Raw genomic sequence first — 24,261 nt, 5'->3', positions numbered from 1 at the left:
TTGCTAATTAATTGGGATTTTGTAAGCACCTACTCCATGTGCCAGGCACAGTACTAGGCAGTGGGGGTGACACAAAGACAATGAGTAAAAAGGAGCTTACATTCCACTGAGGGAGATAACCCATGTCCCTCCCTGTTCTCCAGGCATCTACCATCACCTGGACCAGAGACCATGGCCCAGAAGTTTGAACGCTTTCATCTCCAGAAACACAGCTGTGGCTGCTTTAACTGGACCATGATTTCAGAAAAGGTACAAATATGTTTCACTTCACTTCATCCTCCCCTCCCCAGTAATCATTTCAACAGCTTGGCCAACCGCCTTGCTACCATACATGTACTTTTCTCCTCCCACTCTTCCTCCAGTTCTAGAACCATGATCAATCACTTCTGCTGCCATTCCTGTGAAGAGCATGACAACCTACTCTCCCAGAGTCCTGCTCCCCATCCCTGTAACTTCCCAGCTACCAACTCCCCATGCGTGTTGTCTCCTCTCCCTATCTTTGCTTTCATATGTGTATCCAGAGCACTCAGAACAGTGTTTGGCACATAGCCAAGTACTTTTCATTTATGTATTCATTCATGCACATATATAAGCATATGCAAAATAAATGCACTGTACTTGGGAGGGCAAGAGCATAATGGGAGATCAGGAAAGTTTGCGTGTACATCTTTGTATTCAAAACACGAGTGCAATGACTCACACATTAGCACATTTTTCAGAAGAGGAAACTGAGGAACACTTTTAGCATACACCTCTTACAAATCTTAAGGTTTGCAAAGCCTACATGTTATTTCATTTGAGCTTCACAACAGCCATATAAGGGAGGTGCCATTAGTTAATCCATTTTGTGGATGAGGAAAGTGAGCCTGAAAGAGATTAAGTGACTCATCCAGAATAACATGGCTAGTAAATGTTTGAGACAGGATTTGAATTTGATTTTTTTTTTACTCCAAGTCCAACACACTATCTACTGTGCCACATAACTGCCTAAAAATTTTATGAACACCAGACTCTGATAAAAATTAAGTGAATTATATCTATTAGGCAGGGATGGGGAAGGTGAGGGAGCACCGTTTCTGGAGTTTCAATTCAGGGGATAGAATTATAGCTGGGGAAAGGAGATGGGATCAGTAGCAGTGCAGATGGCAAGATAACCAAGGTCAACCAGGTGGATATGCAATATATGTGCAGATAAAGTACCTGCATGAATTGGCAACAGCTTCAGCATTAGAACAGAACTAACACTACAGCATTTTTTCCTGTGCTAAAGTTCAGCACAGACTACAGAATATTTGATCTAGAAGTACTCTTAGAACATAAAATGTTGCTACCTAGAACACAAAATGCTAGGAATGTACGGGGACCTTAGAGATTATATTCTCCAACTCCTTCATTTTGCAGATGAGGAAAAGGAGGAGCAAAGAGGCTAACTGATGTGCTCCAAGTCACATAGATAAGCCTTCTTTCAATTCCCTAATCAGCATTCAGGGTTATAGGGTTGTACAAATTAGGTCTCAAGTGTTGGTTTTGACTGCTTGTCTTCCCACTCAGATGCTTAGAACTGACCACAGCACCTGCCCATTGTGCTTTCAACTATGAAAGGAGAGAGAGCTTTCAAGGGCCCTTTTCCCTCTTAGCTCCTGCTTAGTTGTCAAAGAAAAAGAAGGATTTTGTGAAGGGGTACACATAGGTCCCTTTGAAACACTGCCTTTTATGTAATTGCTCTGGCTGCTGAGAGACTTTACTGAAGAGCAAGATGGCAGCATCTGTCTGAGATCCTTTTGTGAGTCAGCCAACAACAAAAAAAGGAAACTCATTGGCTTGGAAGACCCCCTTGCTTTAACCACATGAGAGCTACGCTCTCTGGCACAGGGAGAGTTCAATTCCCTTCCACATATATTGTTAAGGCTCTACTACCTCCATTGTCCTGGGCTTGGACTGGAGGACAACAGGATGAAACAACAACAACAACAACAACAACAACAACAACAACAACAACAACAACAACAGGAGAAAACATGGTCCAGGGGAAAGAACACTGGCTTTGGAGGCAGAGGACCTGAGTTCAAAGTCCAGCTCTCATGTTTACGAGCTATGTGACCACCTAAAAACCATTTCACCTCCTAGGACTGTGTACTATGAGGGTATTGGCAATGCCCCTCCCCACTTCTTTGCAGAGGCAGAGTCTATAAGAGTAGGGACACTGCATAGATTGTTGAACTGGACTCACATTCATTAGTTTTGTTAAACTGTTTTTCCCCATGTGTTATTTTCTGTTTAGTTAAAAGGGCTGAGAAGAAGCACAGAGTATTGGAAAGAAAGCTGATCTCAGATCCAGGAAGAAATAGATTTGAGCCCCACCTCTCATTCCTTCTGGCATTGGGACCCTGGGCAAGTTACTTAACTTCTCCATATTCTAAGCAACTCTCTAAGAAGAGAAGTCACAGAGAAGGCATCAACCTGCTTTGGCAAAAGGAGTTCCCTATGAAAGCATAGGTATGATCCTGATCCCCTATTGCACAAAGGATAGCTCTCCAGGATGGAGAAGAGGGGAATATAATGGGGGAAATGAATGAGATTTAGAAAGAAAAGACATGGATAATGGGATTTGCTGTTTGTTTTTTCTTAAATAAGGGGATTAAACTAGATGATTTCTCAGGTCCTTTCCAAACCTGGATCTCTGATTCCCTACACACACACACACACACACACACAGAGTGAGAGAGAGAGAGAGAGAATATGAGAATAAATGAATGAACCAGTATGAATCAGTCCTTGCCCTGAAGGAGGTTACAATCTCTTGGCACTGGGACTGACAAGTCTACCATCATTAAGCCTGTGCTTTCCTGAGTATGGGCACCCCCTCCACTTCCACAGACACAGAGCACCAGTAATTGACAAGTGCTGTGGCCACAAATTCCATCCCCCTCTGTCCACCCTCATGGTGATCCTTTCTGAACTTGGCTAGGCCAGGCCCTCAAAGAACAGAGAGACAGTACAGTCTGGTCTGCCACAGAGCCAATTCCAAAAGACTTCCCGATGTGCAGGACCTGTCAGAGCTTATGCTCTGTTGACATCATCTCTGATATTCCAGGGTTATCGCCCCCAATGAAGCATCAAAAGAAGGCATTAGTGAGGCTACGTGGGGGAATGTTACATATTCAGGTGAGGGGTGTGATAGAAATGTATCAGACTAGGAGATGGAAGGACCAGTGCTTGGCTAGTACCATGAGGTATCTATGACAGTTTAACCCAATTCAGTTCAATTCAGAGAGTTCATAGCTTCTGATCCATATTGTCTGTGTGACCCAGAACAAGTCACTTAACCTCAAGGCATTCTAGGCAAATTTCTAAGACCGTAAGTTGGAGAAAAGGTATGACCTACATTGTAGAGGGAATTTCCTCATCTTAGAGTTACCTGCACCAATGAAATCACAAGTCTTGACCCTATCCTACTATGTGCCATGTATTCCACCAGGCTCTAGAAATAAAAAAGAGAAATTCTAATAATCCTTGCTCTCAAGGACTTTACATTTCATCTACAGAAATTATATATACACAGATAAATACAAAATACTTTTTAAAAAGTAGTGGGGCAGGGCAGCTAGATGGTGCAGTGGATAGAGCACGGGCCTGGGATTCAGGAGTACCTGAGTTCAAATCCAGCCTCAGACACTTTATACTTACTAGCTGTGTGACCCTAGGCAAGGTGCTTAACCCCAATCAAGTGCCTCACTAAAAAAAAAAAAAAAAAAAAAGAAAGTAGTGGAGGAAAATGGAGAATTAATTGCTGAGAGGAAATGTGGCCTAGAGGATACAGAAGTGGTCTCCAACTCTGGAATACATAGTCTCAATTTCTGTCTCTGAGGCCTATTGTCTATGTGATACTGAGCAGGACATTTGACCTCTGAGTGGCCCAAGCGACTCTCCTGAATAAATGTTGAAGAAAACATGCCGACCTGCATTAGTTGAGGCAGCTCCTTACCCAGAGCTCCCTATGCCAATGAAATCATGGGCCTGTTCAAAAATCAAACCAAGACAAACACAACTAACGATGAGGGAAACGTGGAACAAGCGGGATGCTTCACTGACTATTTTCTCAGCCAGAAACACCTAGGCATCGTCAAAAGCCACAGCAAAGAGATGGCAACTAAAAACTGTCTTCCCCAAGAGTCAGATGTTCAGGGCATCTCCCAAGAGACATGTTTCTGCTCTGCCTCGGAGCCCATTAAGAGAACCAACACTCATGGGGAAATCAAGATGAAGTGTAACAAGTTTCTAGCTTAGTACTGGGTCAGGTGCTGGGGGACTGAGCCATCAGTGAATTGACACAATTTCAGAGCCTCACTGTCCTAATTATATGACAATCTGTCATCTCTGAAATGGATCTGGGACTTGGCTTATGGCAGGGGCTACAGGGAACAGGAGGGATGCAGTGAAAGGGAAGGATGGAAACCAAATTCACACTTCAGGTGGGAACCAGACACAATGATGTCTGAGATTCATTTCTAGCCTGGGAGTCTATGGTGCTATGACAAGGGTCCAGTCTACCTGGGAAATATTTGTACTGGATCTGAAGTTAGAGGACCTGTGTTCTAGACCTCACACAAGTAGCATGATTGCTAATTAGAACCAAAGAAGCCCAGGATGTTGGCATTACAGTGGAACTCATAGGCCATCTGGTCTACCCTCTACCAGAAGAAGAAGCATTCCTGAGGAGGAAATGGTAAGCAGAGGCTAAATGACTCTGAGTCTTCTGACTGCCCCATTTTGGTAGGCAGCACAGTAGAGTGGAAAGAGTGCTACATTTAGAGGACCCGGATTCAGATCCTAGTCTCAATATTTACTGCCTAGGTGATGACAGTAATAAGAAAAACATGATGATGGAGATGATGATAGAATTTATATAGCACTTTAAGATTTGTAAAGTACTTTACATGCATTACATCATTTGATCTTCATTATAAGCCTATGAAGTAGGTGATATTAACTTCCCCATTTTACAGATGAGAAAGCTGAGGCTGAGAGAAGGCTACCATTTGTCCAAGGCCACACAGCTAGTGCATGTCTGAGTCAGGATTTATATGTAGATGTCCCTGTCTCTAAGTCCAGCACTCTTTCTACCGTACCACCTCACTGCTGACATCAGATAAGTCATTTAACCCTTTCTGAGGATCACTTTATCATGTATAAAATGAGGGAACTGCATTTGGTGGCTTCTAAGGCTGCTTTTAGTTCTAAATCTATGATTCAATACATTATACCTCATGATCTCTGAGCTTTACTTTCTTCATCAATAAAATGGGGGTCATGAGTCTCAGACAATCTACTTATAGGTTTTTCCTCTGGAAACTTTTGCGAGCTATAGAAACATGAGTTGTTATCATAGTCAGAGAAGGAGCTTGGTGGGGCAACTAGAAGTCCAGGTTTGGGGTAAAGATTACTTGCCTCCAAGTACCGCCTCCAGAACAAACTGGTTGAGTTGTTTGGCCAAGTTAAAGTCACTTAACCTGTTGGTGCCCCAGACAATTATCTTATAACTGAGGGACAGATGAATTGTCTGGCCATCTTGGTGGAAGATGGTGACATGCTGGGAGTTTCCTATACACATGAATCAATCAACAAGTATTTATTAAGGACTACTAGTTGTCAGGCACTGTGCTATGTATTGTTGATATGAAGGCAAAACTAACATGGTCCCTGTCTTCAAAGAGCTTGTATTCTACTGGCAAAAATCACATGTCCACAGATTCTGTTGTTCAGTCATTTCAGTCATTATGGCTCTTTGTGACCCCACTTGGGGTTTTCTTGGCAAAGACACTAAAGTAGTTTGTCATTTCCTTCTCCAGCTCATTTTATAGTTGAGAAAACTGGCAAATAGGGCTAAAGGACTTACCCAGAGTCACTCAAGCTAGTACATATCTGAAGCCAGTTTTGAACTCAGGAAGATGAATCTCCATGACTCTGGGTCTAGAATTCTATCCATTATGCCACCTAGCTGCTCTTATCCAAAGATAAGCAGATATAAAATATATACAGCATAAATGCATGAATATAAGTTGGTGAAGAAGGAACAGCACTAACACCTGGATAACAACTATACTTTTATTGTACTTTTAGGTTTGTAAAGCATTTAACATGCTATAAGAAAGTGAAAATCAAGCTAAGCTTTGAAGGAAAGTTAACATTCTAAGAGGGGCAGGTGCAGTGGATAAAGTATCAGGACTGGAATCAGGAAGACTTTAGTTCAAATCCAAACTCAGACACTTACTAGCTGAGTGACCCTGGGTAAGTCAATACTGTTGGACTCAGTTTCCTCATCTGTAAAAGGAGCTGGAGGAGGAAATGGTAAACCACTCCAGTTTCTTTGCCAAGAAAATCCCAAATGGAGTCATGAATAGTCACCTGACTAAAAAAATAGACTACAAAGGATTCTAAGGAACAGAGGCAGGAAAGGAATGCTTTCCAGGCACAGAGTACAGCCTGGACTTCTAGTTGCCCCACCAAGCTCCTTCTCTATGATAACAACTCATGTTTCTATAGCTCCCAAAAGTTTCCAGAGGAAAAACCTATAAGTAGATTGTCTGAGACTCATGACCCCCATTTTATTGATGAAGAAAGTAAAGCTCAGATGAATTGTTGTGTTAGAAACAGCAAAAAGACCAATTTGGATGATCATCAAGTGAATGAATTGGAATAAGTTATAAGGAGTGGTCTAAACCAAACAAATGGTTATCATTACCTTTCCAAGGTTGGAACCAAAAGGCTTTTGGGAATCCTGAAGCAGCTGAGTGTTTGTTTGGACCTGGTCTCCTTCCTAACTTTAGGCGCTCCTTCAAGACCATGGATAGATTTCAAGTATGAACATAAACTTTTTTTAAAAAATCCCATCTTCATTTTCACTAACCTCTGCTTTTCTTTTTAATTCTATGAATTTAAAATGATTATTCTGAGAAGGGCACCATAGGTTTCACACACAAGAAAGTTAAGAATCCTTAATCTAGACACTCACAAACACCTGCCCAGATCTACCTACTAGCATGTTTTCCATGAAGTGAGATAATATATGAGGAAATGCTGCAAAAAGAGGCAAACACCATATGAGTGCACAGTATATGTGTTAGCATGGCTGGGGACAGGCCTGAATGGGAAAACAAAACCCAATCTCCTAGCATTGAGTACTCCAGGCATAGTGTTGACTTGTGAGGGCAGCAGGAATCTTGCAATACTTTGATTCTCTCTTGCCAATATTCTACATCTGATCAGTTGGAGAACCCCATTGTTCCTCCCTCTGTCCTCTCTCACCTAGCTAGCAATCTCCTCTTTTCCATTCCCTAGGTGAACCTGAGTTTATGTGCTCTTTAGCTCTCACCTGGAATAATGGGTCATATTTCTCCAGTGATTAAATATTTGCTAAATGCTTTATATACATGATCTCACTCAAATGTCACAAGAACCCTGAGTGGGGTCCCTTCAGGATTTAAAAACATCCAGTCCAAGGCACCAACATATTCGTTCCTTCCCCAACAGAGCTATACCTTCGACCCTGGCATTAAATATGGAGCAGGTCAGCAGCCCACACAGGCTGTTGGAGGCAAGAAGTAGAGCGAAAAAAGTGTATCAAATTAAAACGGCTGCTGAACGATGGGGAGGCAAAATATAATTACTGAGACTGGAAATCTGCCAGGACACACAATGAAGGAGGAATGAGTAGAGGGAGATCCTCTCATTCCTCATAAATTTCTCCCAGTACTTTGGGATCAAGACCACAAGACCCCAAATAGCTGCAAAGGATCAGAGGATCCCAAGATTCACAGCTGGAATGGAGAATGAATGAATGAATGATTTATCCTACCTATAACTAGAAAACATTAGATGTTATCTTCCCCATTGGATTATAAGTTCTGTGAAAGCAGAGACCACCTTTTACCTTTCTTTATGTCCCTAGCACTTAGTACAATGCCTGGCACATAGTAGGTGTTTGGTAAATGTTTATTGAATGAATGAATGAGCGAATGAATGACTGAATGAACAAACAAAAGTGGGAAGGTATTTACTAAACATTTACTATGTGCCAAACACTACACTAAGTTCTGTTAAACTGTCTGTCCCTGCCTTCAAGAAGCTTAGATTCTAAGGGGGAAACAACTCCTATAGAGGAGTGGTTGCCAAAGAGGAATATATTGTCTTGGAAACTTCCCAGAATGGAGAGTATTGCCATAGGTCAGTAGATGGAGAGACTTTCTTTCCGGAAGCTATGAGGCAAGAGAGTTGGGAAAATGGTAAGAAGCTTAAGCAATGAAGTGAATCATAGTTCAATCCTGGACCTAGATGTGGTCAGGAGCCAAGCACAAATCAGCACAATGAGGAACCCCAGGCATGAAAGGTTTATGTTCTCCAAAGCAGGTAGTAAGTGTCCATCCCAGATCTTGGGACCCCATGCTCAGCACTCCTTCCCCTATACCCACTCAGGGGGCCAGCCCAGTCTGAATGGAAGGCATGATACCTCAGCAGAGGCTATATGATGAAGAATATAATTATTCATGAGATTCTTTCACAAAAGTTACACCTACCTATTTCAAGGGCTTTCAGAGAAATTCTCAGCATCCCAATAATCTACATCTTGTTTATAAAAGTCCATAGTCACAAAGGCATCCCCTAATACAGGTCTTCAAGTAGAGGGCATTGTCAGCTAAAGCATACTTGGAAAAGATTGGGGTCAATGGAAGCAGGAGGGTAAGCACCCATAGCTCAGGTAACCAACTTCCTTCCAGAGGAGAGTTTGACAAGAAGGTCTTCCTGCAGCAAAGTTCCATCTAAGCTCTTCGTAAGGGCTGATATTGCAAGGATCACTCACCAGTCTTCCCAGAATGATTAACATGCCTACACCACTTTGAAATTAAAAGTATTCTATATTTACAGAGAGAAGGAACCATCAAGCCCAACTCCATAATTTTACATGTGAGGGGACTAAGAAAGACATTCGAAGTAGCAGTTGTCTTGGAGTCCCACAATTAGTAAGGATATGAGACAGAATTCAACCCCAGGTCTTACTGATTACAAGTCCAGGTTTCTATCCACTATTCCATTCTGCTTTAACAAGGCTTTTTTTCCCTCAATAATCCTATTTCTTACATGAAGAAATTGAGCCTGAAAAAGGTCCTGTGCCTTACCCAGGGTACTCTAGGTAGTGCCATAAGTATAGGAGACAATGTTTCAACTAAAGTCTCCCAAACCCAAAGCTCTTTCCACTTTTCTAATGTTTCTTTCTGAATCAAAGCTTGGGGGATTGCAAAGACAGGGAGGGTTTTTAACGTCTCACACATAGTAAGCGCTTAATAAATGCTTGTTAGCTGATTTTGTTCTGATGTATTAGGAAGACATTTGACATGGAAACCCAGAGCAATGTGGTAGCATTAGTGCTCTGGGGAGTCCAAACACAAGAAGGGAATTATTGCTAAAAGCTGACTTGTCCACCAGGATCAGGAGACAGCAGTGGGGTACAATGGAGAGAGATGCCTTTGTAATCAGAGGAGCCAGGTTCAAGTCACACTTCTGACACTTGCTCCTTGGAGGATCTTAGCAAGCTACATAACACTCCATCTATAAAACAAGGGGGTCATACAGCACACTAGATGGCCACAGACATCCCTTTCAGCTCTAAATCTACAATTTCCTCATCTTGCATATGACAATGTGTGAAACTTCTCTAATCACGCTTTGCTCAGTCAATCTCAAAGCTGTAAACTTGTGGATCATTGTTTACATTAAGGCAGGAAGGGTGAAGTAATGGACAGAGAGCCAGTCAGAGCAAGGAAGACCTGAGTTCAAGTCTTATTTCTGATACTTATTGCCAGTCTGACCCCACATAAGTCTCTAGGCAATTTTCAAACACTTTAAGTTGCAGAGAAGATGATGACGTGCATTGTTAGAGGGATTTCCCTCACTTGGGAGTTCCTTATACCAATGAAGTCACAGCTCTAGTCTCCACCATCATAATTGTTATTACTGTCATTATTTTCAGCCAAGGTAGTATGTTATGGCAAGAATGGTGAACTGGATGGATTCAACAGCATTATCCAATGATCAAGATGAATTTTGGGGAAGCAACAGTGGGGTAGGAAAACAGCAGGCAGGCAGCAAAATGAATGCAATCTTAGTTGGCATTGAGAGACATAGTGTCTATCACCAGGGAAGCAGTTACTTGTGTTCTCTGCACTGGCCAGACCACATCTCAAATACTGTGTTAAGATCTGGGTAATTCATTTATGAAGGACTTTCAACAACTGGATGTTCTCAGACTCCAAATATTGTACTTTTCCCCTCCCTACTGTAAGATTTGATTATTCTCTCCTCAATTCTTTCAAGAATAGGGAACTCACTCCCTAAGAAGTTTTATTCCATTGATAGTGAGCTCTCCAGGGACCAGAAAATATTCACTGCCATTTTGTGACCAGTCTTTTAGTCCAGATTTGTGGAAAATACCAGAAACAGCCATAATTTGGCTAAAGAATCATAGCTCTAAAGCTAAAGGGATTTCAAAGGGAACCAAGTGCACTTGCCTCATTTTACAGATGAAAGCTTAGATGAAGAGAGGATTCATAGTGGACTTGACCAAAGTCACATACGTGTCAAGTATCAGAGGTGGAACTGAAAGTCTGCACCTCTGACACCAGTCAATAATCTCCCCCCATATCATACTGCCCTGGTCTAGTTCCAGATCACAAAGCAGAGATATCAGCCTGGGAAAAGGTGGTCTCCACACCCACTGAGCATCTAGGCTTGTAGTGTGGCCTCATCTCTTTTCCTCCCAAAGTTTCTGGCTTGTATTCAAAAAGAAGGAGAGATGATAAGAATGCCAAGATTCCCACTATGTGGGGAGCAGGGTGGGAGTGGGGGTGAGTAGAGATATATCTGAGATATTTAGTGGAAAATAACATTTGCAGGGGGAGGGAGGCTGGGGAGAGTACCAGCAGACAACAATATCCATTCCAGAAACAGATGGCTGCTCACAGCCTCGAGTCTGTTGGCTTCCAACTTCACAGCAGCAAACTTGATGCCAATCTGAAACTTCCCTTACAAGCCAAACAGCAGCAGTGGCAGGCCTGGGGATGTTTATAATACCACAGGTAGGAGCATTGTAAATTGCATGGGGGAACTAAGATGTGAGTTTTGCTGCTACCTGGGCCAGGAGAAGAGATGCCTGAAAATAAAGGATTTTATTCGTGACTCCAAGGTGTTCTGTGTGATTCTGATTAGCCTTGGGCTAATGGAGAGAGTATAGGTCACTAACATCAGAAAAACTTGAGACTGAATCCCTGCCCTGACACTTGACATTGTGATCTTTAAAATGGGATTGAGTATCCTTATATTATCAAATAATAATAACTATCCTTTCTAAGGCGCTTTGTAAGGGTTGCGAAACCTTTTATAGCCATTATGTCATTGGATACTTATAACAACTCTGTGGTGTGGGGTTATTACCCCCATTTTACAGATGAAGAAATTGAAATTCAAAGAGTTTAAAAGCCTTTTCCAAGGCCATATGGTTTGTAAATGCCTGATGGAGGATTTGAATCCAAGTGCTCCTAGCTGCAAATTAAGTTCTCCACCCATTATCATATTGCTATCTGTTTCCCCACCTCATGGGGAGGGCAGTGCAGTATACATGTTCAAACACCAGTTACATACAAGTTGGCTTTAATAATAACTTTTGTGCCTTCATTTCTCTTTCTGAAAAAAGTCTTTCCATCCCATTATAATTACGTGGGGAAAATGAACAAGAGAATGTCTTTTCAACAAGTTCAGATCCTTTGAAGACTCTAAAGGGGGATTTGGATCCGTGTAAGATTTAGAACTATGCCTGGCTTTCAAGTCTATTTAGTTAAATCTTCTCATTTGAAAGAAGGGGAAACTGAGGCCTAAAGTAGAGGTATGACTTCTCCAAGGTAAGACAAGTACGAAGAAGCAGGTCAGGAAGTTTATGACTAAATTCAGGCTCTCATACTCAGGAGACTAAACATGTCACCTCAAAGCATTTATTTCGAGCTTCAAGAGGCTTCAGTGGTCATCTGATCCAAATTGCTCATTTTACTGAGATAAAGTAGGCTCTGAAAGGGGTCATGACTTGGCAAGGTCTCACAGAGCTACACCATCCTTGCTCTGCTCCCTTTTGTTTGGGAGTCTCTCTCCCCCACCTCCACCCCAGGGTTCAATCCTGGGTCCCCTTTGTTTTCCTGGTAAGCTCATCACCCCAGTTGGATTCTCTTATCAACTCAAAGCAAATCACTAGGATATCTTTGCATACAGTCCCCTGAACTCCAGGCCTACAATTCCAACTCCCTGCTGGCCATCGCAAACACTCTGGTTGTCCCATAGGCTTTTTTTTGGTTTTGGGGGGGGGGGCAGGGTAATGAGGGTTAAGTGACTTGCCCAGGGTCACACAACTAGTAAGTGTCAAGTGTCTGAGGCCAGATTTGAACTCAGTTCCTCCTGAATCCAGGGCCAGTGTTTTATCCATTGTTCCACCTAGCTGTCCCCTATCCCATAGGTATTTCAAATTTAACATATCCAAACAGAAATAATTATTTCTACCTTCTCTCCTCCCCAAGTCCACCATTACTACTAATCTTATTTTTGTCAAGAAAGTCACCATCTTTCCAATCATCTAGGTTGCCAACTTTGAAGTAACCCTCAATGTTTCTGTCTTGTTCAATCCCCCATTGCCCATTAATTTTCAAGTCTTGTCAAATTCATCTCTCAAATCTATCCCCTTCTCTCCACTAATGCATCCATAGCTCAGGCCTTCAGCATTCCTTGCCTGAATTATTATAATAGTCTCCTAATGGCACACCCTTCCCAAAGTCAGTTTCCAAAATGACGTGCTCAAGTACAAGTCTGACAATATCACTTCCCTGCTCAAGAAATCCCAGTGGCTCCTAATTGCCTTAAAAATCAAAAAACAAATTTCTCTTTTTGTTATTTATTGTTGTCAGTGCTGAGTCATTTCAGTTGTGTTTGACTTTTTGTAACTCCATTTTGCGGTTTTCTTGGCAAAAATCTTGAAGTGGCATACAATATCCTTCTCCAACTCATTTTACAAATAAGGAACTGAGATAAACAGGGTGAAGTGACTTTCCCAGCATTGTCCAAATAGTAAGTGTCTGAGGCTGAATTTGAACTCAGGAAGATGAGTCTTCCTGACTCCAGACCCTCTACTCTATGCACCACACCACCTGTAAGGAAACTGAGTCCCAAGGCAGTCAAATGATTTTCCCATTCACACCGGGAGGGGAGGGAAGGGAAAGGATTGGGGGGGATGGAAAAGAGGATTGAAGGAAAAGAGAGGAGAATTGAAAAAGAAGAAAAGGAAGATGACAGGACAAAGGGAGAGAGGGCACTTGAGTAAGTGACTGTCTACTCTAATTCTAACATAGAAAAGAAGAGCGTCTGAGGATTATGACCCAGCAGCTCTGCTAACTGCTACCATGGCCAGATCACTTCCTGTCTCCTGCCTTCAATTTATTCACCTATAAAAGGGGGAGCCCAAACTAGGTCCCTTCCACCTCTCAATCTATCACGTCTTCCTTTCTCCTCTACATCCTCCATATCCTCTTCTCCTCTCCCTGTGTTCCCATGATGCTATGTTGGAGTCACTTTTTGGAAAATGATGCCAGGTCCTACTTGACCTCTGGGGTCTCCTCCAGCTGTAGATTAGTAACTATCATCCTGTTTTAGCTCCTAGGAGGTCAGTGAGTGGAGCCCCATTGTGAGTGGGGTGGGATGAGAGGGGGAGTCCAGGAGAATAGACTAAATTCCTTCTCATCCCCCTTTCCAACATTCTGATGTATGTACCATACCTATTTATTTACATGTTGTCTCCCCATTAGACTGTGATCCATCGAAGGCAGGGAGAGTGTTTTTGCCTGGCACAGAGCCTGGCACATAGGAAAGCTTTCTGACTTTTGATTGATTGGTCTTCAAGAAATTTGAAGAAGACAGCTCCTTTCTCAAGGCTCAGTTGGGCAGGTCTGAATTGGCACTTGGTCCTCCTCCAGGGCCCAAATGCCACCAGTTGCCAAGTCCTGAGCCCTATAACTCCTTGTTTCTGGAGTCTCAATGGGAGACTCCTTGAGTCTCACGCTTGTGTTAACACTTGAGACTTTGATAGTTCAAGTGTGCTTAGCCCTTTTTTTCCTTCCTCTAATGCCTCTCTCTGTGTCTGAAGTGCCCTTATCCAAGTTCAACAACTGAGAAACAATCCTAGAGAGATCTTCTTGGTCAGCCTGAAATGGAAGGGGTAGATGATGGCAGAGTAAGTGACAGAGGCCTGGGATCCAGTGTATGAACCAAGATCACTGTAATGGCCAATATGTGGGAAGATCCAACACAACAGGGCCACATACACAGGGTTTTGTTCGATCCTCACAACATAGTGAGGATCCCAAATACCTATGACCATTGTCCCCATGTTGATTGCACAGTTTGGTCCATACCAGGAACTCTATAACCTGAAGGAATCACAGGTCTGGACCAAACTGTATACCACCACAAACATTTCATGGAGTTTCTCATGCCCTCCCTGTAAACAATGTGGCAAGATATTGGATAGATTTGGGTGCGCCAAAGAAGATTCAGGACTGGTTGAATAACCAGACAGTGGGCATCATGGGTCAATTTCAATTTGAAGGAAGTCTCAAGTGGAGGACCCAAGGGATCTATCTTTAGCTCCTGGCTGGGCATATTGTTCTTTAACAATAACTTGGATCCAGTCATGCTTGTTAAATACATAGAAGAAAATAAAAAGTTGGAGGAGATAGCTAAAGCACAAGAAGATAGTTGGTAGAAAGATGGATAGATGGATGGTAGTAGATGGATGCATGGATGGATGGATAAATGAATGAATGAGTAGATGAATAAAAAATGAATAAACAGGGGGCAGCTAGATAGCACAGTGGTAAAGCACCGGCCCTGGATTCAGGAGTAACCGAGTTCAAATCCGGCCTCAGACACTTGACACTTACTAGCTGTGTGACCCTGGGCAAGTCACTTAACCCTCATTGCCCTGCAAAAAACAAAAAACAAAAAAAAACAAAAAACAAAAATGAATAAACAAACAAACCTCAATTGGCATGAAGAATGACCTGAATTTAGAAAAATTAAATGCAATTGGGATAAATATAAGTTTTTTAGACTTGGATTCAAAAGACGAATGTCACAAATACAAGACAGAGGGGAAGTATGACTAGCCAATGGCATGTCTGAAATAGACCAAGGTGGGAGGGGTGGTTATAGTAGACACAGAAGGTTGGTATCTCTGTCCTTTTCAGACTATACAGGGAGCATCATTACCAGTTTGGGGAGACATATTTTAAGAAGTGTTAAGGGCTAAAATTCTAGCTAAACTGTCTAAAATATCTAATGAGTGGTCGCCAATAAATTATAAGCTTTAGCAAGAGTTAGACTTTTAAGCATTTATTAAGGAGAATAAGAATTTGGTAAAGAGAGAGAAAGGCCTAGATTCATCTATCTATTAAAGGGAGAGCACATTTCTAGCTCCCTTCTCCGCCAGTGTCCTCAGGAAAAGGCCCGAGACTGAGCACCAGTCTCTTCCTTCCTCCTCCCACTAGCCCGCGTCACTTCCTGACTCCTGGTCTTGCCCTCAAAGACCTTCCCTTCATGGGCAGAACTCCTCTACAGTAAGTATCCAGCAGGTGGCGTTATTCCAATCGTTACAGTCCCCCCTGTTGTTCCTCAAGAAACAAAATGTTTCCTTGACGGAACAGTAAAAAGAATATAATAACTATTGCTAACTAATAATATGTGAACAACAATATAGAAAAGGAAGAGAGGAAAGTTTTGTCCAGAGGGGCGATTTTTTTTTGTCCTCATGAACCGACGCTTTGACATTAGTCCTGCAAAGGGAGGGCCTCTGCAGAGAATACATGTTACAGATGGTGTATATTATAACAGAAAGAGAAAAAAAACAACAAATCAAAACTGTTCATTTAAAGTCTCTGAAAGTCTTTTCTCAGATGTCCTCTAGGTGTAGTCATGGAATGGAAGTCTTTTCAGGGGTTGATGTGTGGATGCTGGTAATCAGCCAGGAAAATTTCCTACAAAATTGAGCTTAACACAACTTTAAAATAGCTTTGTCAATAATCAAATCAAACAATGAAAGTTCTCAAAAACATGTCTAAGGGAATTCAGAATCTTGGTTGTTACACATGAAACATATAATAAAACAAAAATTGAAACATCCTTTAAAATTATATATTACTATAGTCCCCCCTTTTGGAGGGTAATTGAGAAGACAATTGCTGCAATATTAATTTTTTAAAAATAATTTTTATCTTTGTTTCATCACCTTTTGCATCATCTGCCTAATTATCCTCATGCCATTATGAGAAATTACAAATCTAATATAATTGGTAACAGATGTCAAGGCCAAATTCAACACTGTTATTTATCATGACATCTGAGATAATTATGGGGGTTACCATAAAAGAACAGAGAAATGATGGGATATGAGCATTCCCACACTTGAGCAATATATACTGTCCATGCAGTATGCCAGGCTTAAAATAGGTGGATGGAATATATGTCCATGCCACCGAACATATTGGAGGAAACTGAGTCAGACTTAATCAGATGCATGGGATTGAGATGTCCATGGCATCAGGCATATAGGAGGGAGCATAGAAGCCAGGTGTAGGAGTGAGATGGGTGGGATGAATACTTCCAGCCATCTGTACAATATTGTGGGGAAAAATAAAATAAAATATTAAACCAAGAGAATCCAACCTCAACATTTGTCAAAAGCCGTTCCCTCGGCCATACCTTGACTTCATGCATGTCTCCCCTCATGTGACAGTTCAGTGTCTGCTCTTGCATGTATTCCTCTTGTGATTGGATGGCATCTTGGCCAACTGGCATTTGATAACTCAGAATAAAGGCAATTAATGTCTTAAATGATAAGTTCCCATAATCCAAGTCTCATATGGATTTAAAAATTGAGGATAATAAATGATTGCAAAAAATGTGAATACATCTTGACTCAGAACACAATATATAATTATGCAACAATTTCAAATGATACCCCTTTTTTTTTAAACTTAGTATACAATTACTTTTTGAAAAATCTGAACATATTTAAATACAAGTTAAAGCACAACACAATCCCAAAGAAAACTTTTACAAATGTTCCCCTCTTTTTTTTTTTTTTTTGGAATATGCTTATCAAAAATAATACTTCTAGAATCAATTTACACTTGCCATGGCAACCAATTTGCCAGGGAAATGCTTTAAAGAGTTTGATCAAATAATCAGTTGAGAAAAATAACAAAAACAAATAACTCAGAATATGGGAGCACAATACTCCTAGAATTAACATTGTATTATGAAATCAAAACCATCTTGCAATGTTTCAAAATTAGAGATGAATAAATAGAAAAAAATACACATGGAACAATAAAAGACAATGAAATTCAAACTAAGGAAATCTAAATGAGCATGAACTTAATATTAACGAGTATTACAAAATATAAACTTGATCGCATGACTATAAAAAGCTTTTACAAATATTCTCCTTGTTTTAAAAACTAAATATAAAACACAATCTCAAAAGCATGAAAATCTCTATGAAAATAAACCCATACCATTAATTTCAAAATGTATATGTGATAGCATAGAAATCCTATGTAACCTCTGAACTGATACTATTACTACTCTGAGTAAATTCAGAACACTTTTGATTCCGATATCTAAAATCCCCAACACTCATATCAATACCTTGCTGCTTACTTCTACATTTCTCTAATATATATACCCTTCCATGGCAAAAGAAGCAGAGTCTTGAACTATGTTGATGGTTGTCATTCTTATTCAGCTTAAGTTTTTCTTCTTTAACCCCTCTATATTGTCTGTCAGTCTTTTCACCATACAAATGCTTTATAAGATTACTAATGAAAGGCAAAAGCAGGTTAGCAAAATTATCAACAAAATGAGCATATCTGGAATTTAAAGGGTTTTCTAAGGTTGTCTCAGAAGCACAGCCAGGCTGGGGAAGGGCTGAGCCTGAAGCTGCAAATGTAGGTAGAGAAAGTTGAGCATGCGCATCAGATCTCTGGACTTCCCAGGCAGGGGAAGCAATGGGCTTGGCCATAGGAGGAGTAGAGGGTGGGGTCTGGAGAGGAGGGGAGGGACCAGCACAATTTGAATCAGACTTGATTTTGAACTCAGGCCTGGATTCCTCTTCCCCCACTTTGCCTCCAGGTGCTAGGGAATTAAAAGCTTCTAGAGGGTGGGTCATTGCCTCCAGGCATGCAAAATTAGAGCAACAATTAGTGTTAGAACTGGGAAAAGCTGCAGGAATCTCTTCAGGTTTCTCTGAAAAAGCATGGTTGGGAGAGGGAGAGATATTTCCTTGTGTGAGTAAGTTGCTGGCTCTTTTAACAAAAATAAAAAGAAAAATAGAAAATCCACAAAAACAAAGCATTAACATGATCTTATCTCCCATTTGTCTGGTTAAACAGACTAAAATAAAAAATAGGGTAATTAGGGAGTTTAAAAGGTCCATTTGAAAAAATTTAAAGGAAAACACAGCCAGTGCGCCAGTACTTAGCAGTTAAAAGGAGAGGGAGGGGAAATTTCTTACCCAACCAGCAGATCAGAAGACTGAGGGTTAGCTTTCCTCTTCGTGGTTGCCATCTGTTAAGGGCTAAAATTCTAGCTAAACTGTCTAAAATATCTAATGAGTGGTCGCCAATAAATTATAAGCTTTAGCAAGAGTTAGACTTTTAAGCATTTATTAAGGAGAATAAGAATTTGGTAAAGAGAGAGAAAGGCCTAGATTCATCTATCTATTAAAGGGAGAGCACATTTCTAGCTCCCTTCTCCGCCAGCGTCCTCAGGAAAAGGCCCGAGACTGAGCACCAGTCTCTTCCTTCCTCCTCCCACTAGCCCGCGTCACTTCCTGACTCCTGGTCTTGCCCTCAAAGACCTTCCCTTCATGGGCAGAACTCCTCTACAGTAAGTATCCAGCAGGTGGCGTTATTCCAATTGTTACAGAAGGATATAAATACTCTAAAGCAATGTTGTCAAACTCAAATGGAAAGGATACCTATGGGCAAAATATTAACTTACAAAACAGCAAATTCTCCTTATCTCTTTTGTATTATACTTTTACTTGATTAAACATTTCCCAATTATTGCCTGCTCCCCCAGGCCACATGCTTGACCTCTGCTCTAAAGGAGCACTATGACAGGGTCTTGAGATAATAGAAACAGCATGCCTTAGAGATCTGTGATTCTGTCAATAGGGGGAATTTCTACCTTGAGAACTTCCTGCACAACACAGATCACAGAAGTCCTACATCCAAGGAGATAAGTCCTACAGAAGTTTCCTGAAGCCCAGGATCCCAGATTGTGTCCAACCAGGGATCTGAATCTGGGTCTTTACAAATCTAATCACAGAACATTATTTCCCTATTGTGCCATGTGATACTTATCATTTGGAGCTGTTCAAAAGTATAATGGGTTACTGTAGAAGGTAGGGGAATTTCCATCCTAGAGGGTTTCAAGCAGAGGTTGGATGGGGCTTGTGAGGTATGCTTTAAAGAAGCTCTAGGTGAAGCATGGGTTAGACTAAATGGCCCCTGGGGTTCCTTCCAAAACTGAGAGTCTATGATGGTAAATGACTTGACATTCTGCTTCATATCTGGTGTTTTCTTACCTCCCTGCCTTTGTCCATGCTGTTCAAGATGCCTGGCACATTATTCTTCTCCCACAACTCTTTACGGTCTATTAAAATCTTAAAAGGGGCAGCTAGGTGGCGCAGTGGATAGAGCACCGGCCCTGGAGTCAGAAGGACCAGAGTTCAAATCCAGCCTCAGACCCTTGACACTTACTAGCTGTGTCACCCTGGGCAACTCACTTAACCCCAATTCCCTCACCAAAAAAAAAAAAAATACTTACAAGACCAAATTAAATGCCACCCTCTCTTTGAATATTTCCAGAGTCCTACTAGTTAGAAGTGATTCTTCACCACCAAACCACTCCCTCGCACCCATGATGGATTTCATGTTCTATTCAGGTTACAGACAACATAGCCAAAATATCCTGACTTATATCCTCTCAGACGGTTACTGACTGTGACTAAAATACTTCATTTCTCAATTTCCCTATCTTTAAAATAAGAATAACAATACCCACACCACCCACCTTGCAGGGCTAATGTGAAGAAAGCACTCTGCAAACATGAGAATGCCAAAGAAATCTGAATTATCACCTATTGAGGACATTCATCATTTTTTATTATGTAGCAGAGTTCACTGTGTATGTCAGGTCCCCCTACTAACTGGTGAACTCCATGAGAGCTCGGCCCCTGGCTTATCTAAACTATTTCATGCTGGGCACTGAACTATTTGTGGAAGCTCATGACTTGGAAGAGAGAGGGGGAAATGGAGTGAATCACTAGAGCCACAGAAGACATTAAAGAAAAGGGGTTTTTGTTTGTTTTGTAAAAGGATTGTTCTGCCTGTATCCAATGAGCAGAGCCAGGGGCAAATGGGTAGATTCAACATAACTTCTTAACAATCAGAATTGTCCAGAAATAAAATAGGCAGCCTCACGATACAAGTCACTACAAGTCTTCAAGGAGACATTGGCTAACCAGTTATAAAGACAGGACTTTTTATTTGGCTAGGAATTGGACCAAATGCAGAGACATCTGGTGGCAGAATAGTTAGGCCTTTGGCCTGGAACCAGAAAGTCCTGAGTTCAAATCTGACTTCAGATACTTACTAGCTATATGACCCTGAGCAAGTTGCTTAAACTCTTTGTACCTCAGTTTCTTCCACTGTACAATGCAGATAATGACAGGCACCTATCTTGCAGGGTTGTTGTGAGGGTCCAATTAGATAATATTTGTAAAAAGCACTTATCACTGTGCCTGGCACATAGTAGGTGTTTATAAATGCTTTTTCCCTTTCTCTTCCTTTCCCTATAATGGACCTCTAAGGTCCCTTCTAACTATGCATTTCTGTTATGAGGCAGCTGGGTGGTAGAGTGGGTACCAACACTGGACCTAGAGTCAGGAAGACCTCACTTCAAATCTTGCCTCAGACACTTACCAGCTGTGTGATCCTCAGAAAGTAACTTCATCTCTGTCAGCTTCAGTTTCTTCATCTCTAAATGGGTATAACCATGGTTGTTGTGAAGATCAAATAAGAAAATCCATGTAAAATTCTTTGCAAACCTTAAGGTACTAGATTGGTCCTAGATGTTATTACAATTGTCATTATGGCTATTACTTTTCATTATTATGAGACTATCAGAGTTGAAATAAACTTGAGAGATTACCCAGTCTGCCCTAATATCTGATGCATGAAGCCTTATATCATTATGAGATTCTATGTTTGATGAATCTAATTTATTTATCTCTTTCTCCCTCCAAATGACACCCTCATTTTCACCTCTCAACAGCACATTAATTCCCATGTGCATGCAATTAAAAACCAACTAAGAAAGGGTAAAAATGTTTCCACCTATTGGTAGAAAAGGGGGGACTTTTCTTTTTACTCAGTTTGTAGTTAGGAACACCATGGAGCAAGAGAAATCTGATTAAAACCCCAGCAAGGAGTCAGCCCCAACATCAGGACTACAACAGTTGCATTATTATTAATAATACAAATATAGTTGTTGTTAATAACACACATATCCTTAGTATGGACCTCTGGCAACAAAGTTATCCATACCTTATGACCATTTGTCTCATGGGAAGAGTTGCGATACTGATAGAACTGGGCTTGGGCAAGATAGCCATCAGTCTAATCACCTCCTTTCCTATGGAGGACAAAGAGACTCAAGGGCAGGGAAGACAAGAAGGGGATTTTCCCAAGGTCACACTGAAAGCAAGTGAATGAAGCACTGTTTGGCCCCAGATAGGTCCTCTGATCACAGATTTCTACTACATTGCATTGCATCATTTGAATGCCAAGGTTTATTCCAGCTTGGACTGTCAATTATTCTATATTTGTTCATAAGCACATATATGTCTATACAAATATTAATACTGGATTACAACTTAACCCAAGATTCTGTTTTGTTTTGATGTAAAGGTTCTGTGACTTCCAAAATTTTGAAAACCTTTACCTTAAGTCATTCTAATCAATTTCCCCCTCCCCAGGCAGAAGAATAATCCCAGCAAGGTAAGCACCAGAGATAACAGATGTGTTTTCCAAAGATTATCCCCAAGAGACTCAGACTAAAGGTTCTAATGGATGCAGATGTCCTGAAAAGCAGCAAGTTTATCCTGTAACCTTGCCAAGGTAATGCCTGCTGTTCGTGATGTTACACTGGGGTTAATGGCAGGGAGAGAATCACAGATAATTCAAGGGGAATCTACAAGGCAAACAAACACCCACAGTGTTTTCCCAACAATTTAGACCTAAAAGCAGAAAAAAAACAACCCTTCTGGAAAGTCTATCTCCTTTCACTAGGTGACCTTGGGTAGGTCATTTCTCTCTGGGTTTCACATTCCTCATCTAAAAATGAGGAGATTGGACTCTACAATCTCACAGGTCCTTAATAGTGCTAAGATTCAGTGATTCTATAAAAATCCTATGCAGTCTCTCCTTCATCCAGGAAGGTCTGACCTAAAGGATGGCTAGCTCTATACATATTTGATACTAGGGCTAACTGACAGCTGCAATTTGATGTTCTCTAAGAAATCCCACCCCTAAATGCCCCCCTCCATGAATGCATTTCTACTATAAGTCGTGTATTTCCTTATATTAAGCATTTCTCTCTCCCTATCCCCTAGGGAAACAACCTTAGATAAGGTTAAACTATAAAACATTAAAAATAGGAATATTATCTAAGGACCAGAGAGAAAACAGTCAGAGTTGTGCCCTAGTCAGTCCATACATAGAATATTATATTCAATTCTGGTATATATAAACAGAGAGGGGGGAGGGACAGAGGGAGAGGTAGGGAGAGGGAGGGAGAGGGAGGAAGGGAGGGAAGGAAGGAGAGGGAGAGGGGGGGTATATATGTATATATAATATACTCTCTCCATAGTAACCATCTGAGAATGAGACCAAATGAATAAACCCATACAAGAGGCAAAACATCCCCCAACTGCCTAGGCATTATAAAGATTACCTCTGTAATAAATATACAAAAACAATAATAATCATATTTTGATTCTGTGTGTTCTTCCTTTAGCTACCACATTTTTGGAATAACATTCATGGTGATGTCCAAATCCTGTGAGGATCAGATGAAGGAACTGGACCTGTTTAGACTATAGAAGAAAATACCAAAGTGGGGAGGGGACTGTTATAGTGAAAGGGAAGAAATTAAAACAGCTATTCTGGATACTAAAGCCCTGTAATGTAGAGGACAGATGATATTTGTTCTTTGACTATAGAGGACAGGACCAGGAGAAAAAGATGCAAGTTTCCACTACCCACCAATCAGAGCTATACCAAAGTGGAATGTCTTCTTCATTAGGAGTTGATGTGGAGACAGAACTGGTCTGAGTACTTCAGATGGACCCTGAAGCAGGACAGAGCACAGTTAGGACCACCAGCTCTCCACCCTGAAGTTTTCGAAGTGTTCAGGTCTAAGTGTTCAGGGGGGTTGGGGTTGGGACTGCAGTATCATAGTGCTGATTTCATGCTGAACTTATGGTCCATTAAAACTTACAGATTTTTTTTCAGATACTGTTGTCCCTTCACATGACTCTCCCATCTTTTAATCATAAAGTCAATTTTTGAAAACCTAAAACCCAAATGTAAGACTTAACATTTCTTCTGTCCAACTTCATTTCTTTACATGTGATGCACATGGCAAGGCCAATGGGAATCCTCCTTGTCTTCTAATGGGTTTACTCTCTCCACAAGCTCTGTATAACCTGAAAGTCTTCAGCCAAGCAAATGATTCAACTGTTTAAGAATTAAGGGTCAGGTAAATACCTTGGCTGCTCCACTAGAAACATCCTTCCAAGGTAACATCAAATCATCCCTTATTAACTAATTAAAAACTAACTTTTTGTATCCAAATAATCAATGAGTCTCTAATTCACTGATATGAACTATTGCTTAGCCTTTATCTTTCCATATTCTTCTATAAAATAGAATGTTAAAAGCCAAACTGCTGCATAAATACCATTTCCATATTCCACTGTAACGATTAGAATGACGCCACCTGCTGGAGACTTACTGCAGGACGCTCGGCCATGAGGAGAAGGTGTCTGAG

At 41.1% G+C, this 24,261-nt stretch overlaps 1 protein-coding gene and 1 long non-coding RNA gene across 6 annotated transcripts in view; one reads left to right on the top strand and one right to left on the bottom strand.

Moving 5' to 3' along the window:
* Positions 1-24,261, bottom strand: part of DAB1 (DAB adaptor protein 1) — a 1,311,411-nt gene that overhangs the window by 1,138,238 nt on the left and 148,912 nt on the right. The window lies entirely within an intron of this gene.
* LOC122725759 lies at positions 140-23,615 on the top strand. The gene is made up of 3 exons (XR_006352754.1): positions 140-249; positions 22,187-22,328; positions 23,227-23,615. It is a non-coding gene; the product is annotated as an uncharacterized LOC122725759 (long non-coding RNA).

The sequence above is a fragment of the Dromiciops gliroides genome, chromosome 4, assembly GCF_019393635.1.
Source record: "Dromiciops gliroides isolate mDroGli1 chromosome 4, mDroGli1.pri, whole genome shotgun sequence".
NCBI lineage: Eukaryota > Metazoa > Chordata > Mammalia > Microbiotheria > Microbiotheriidae > Dromiciops > Dromiciops gliroides.
The sequence above is the reverse complement of the archived record's forward strand: the minus strand, read 5'-3'. Positions and strand labels throughout refer to the sequence as shown.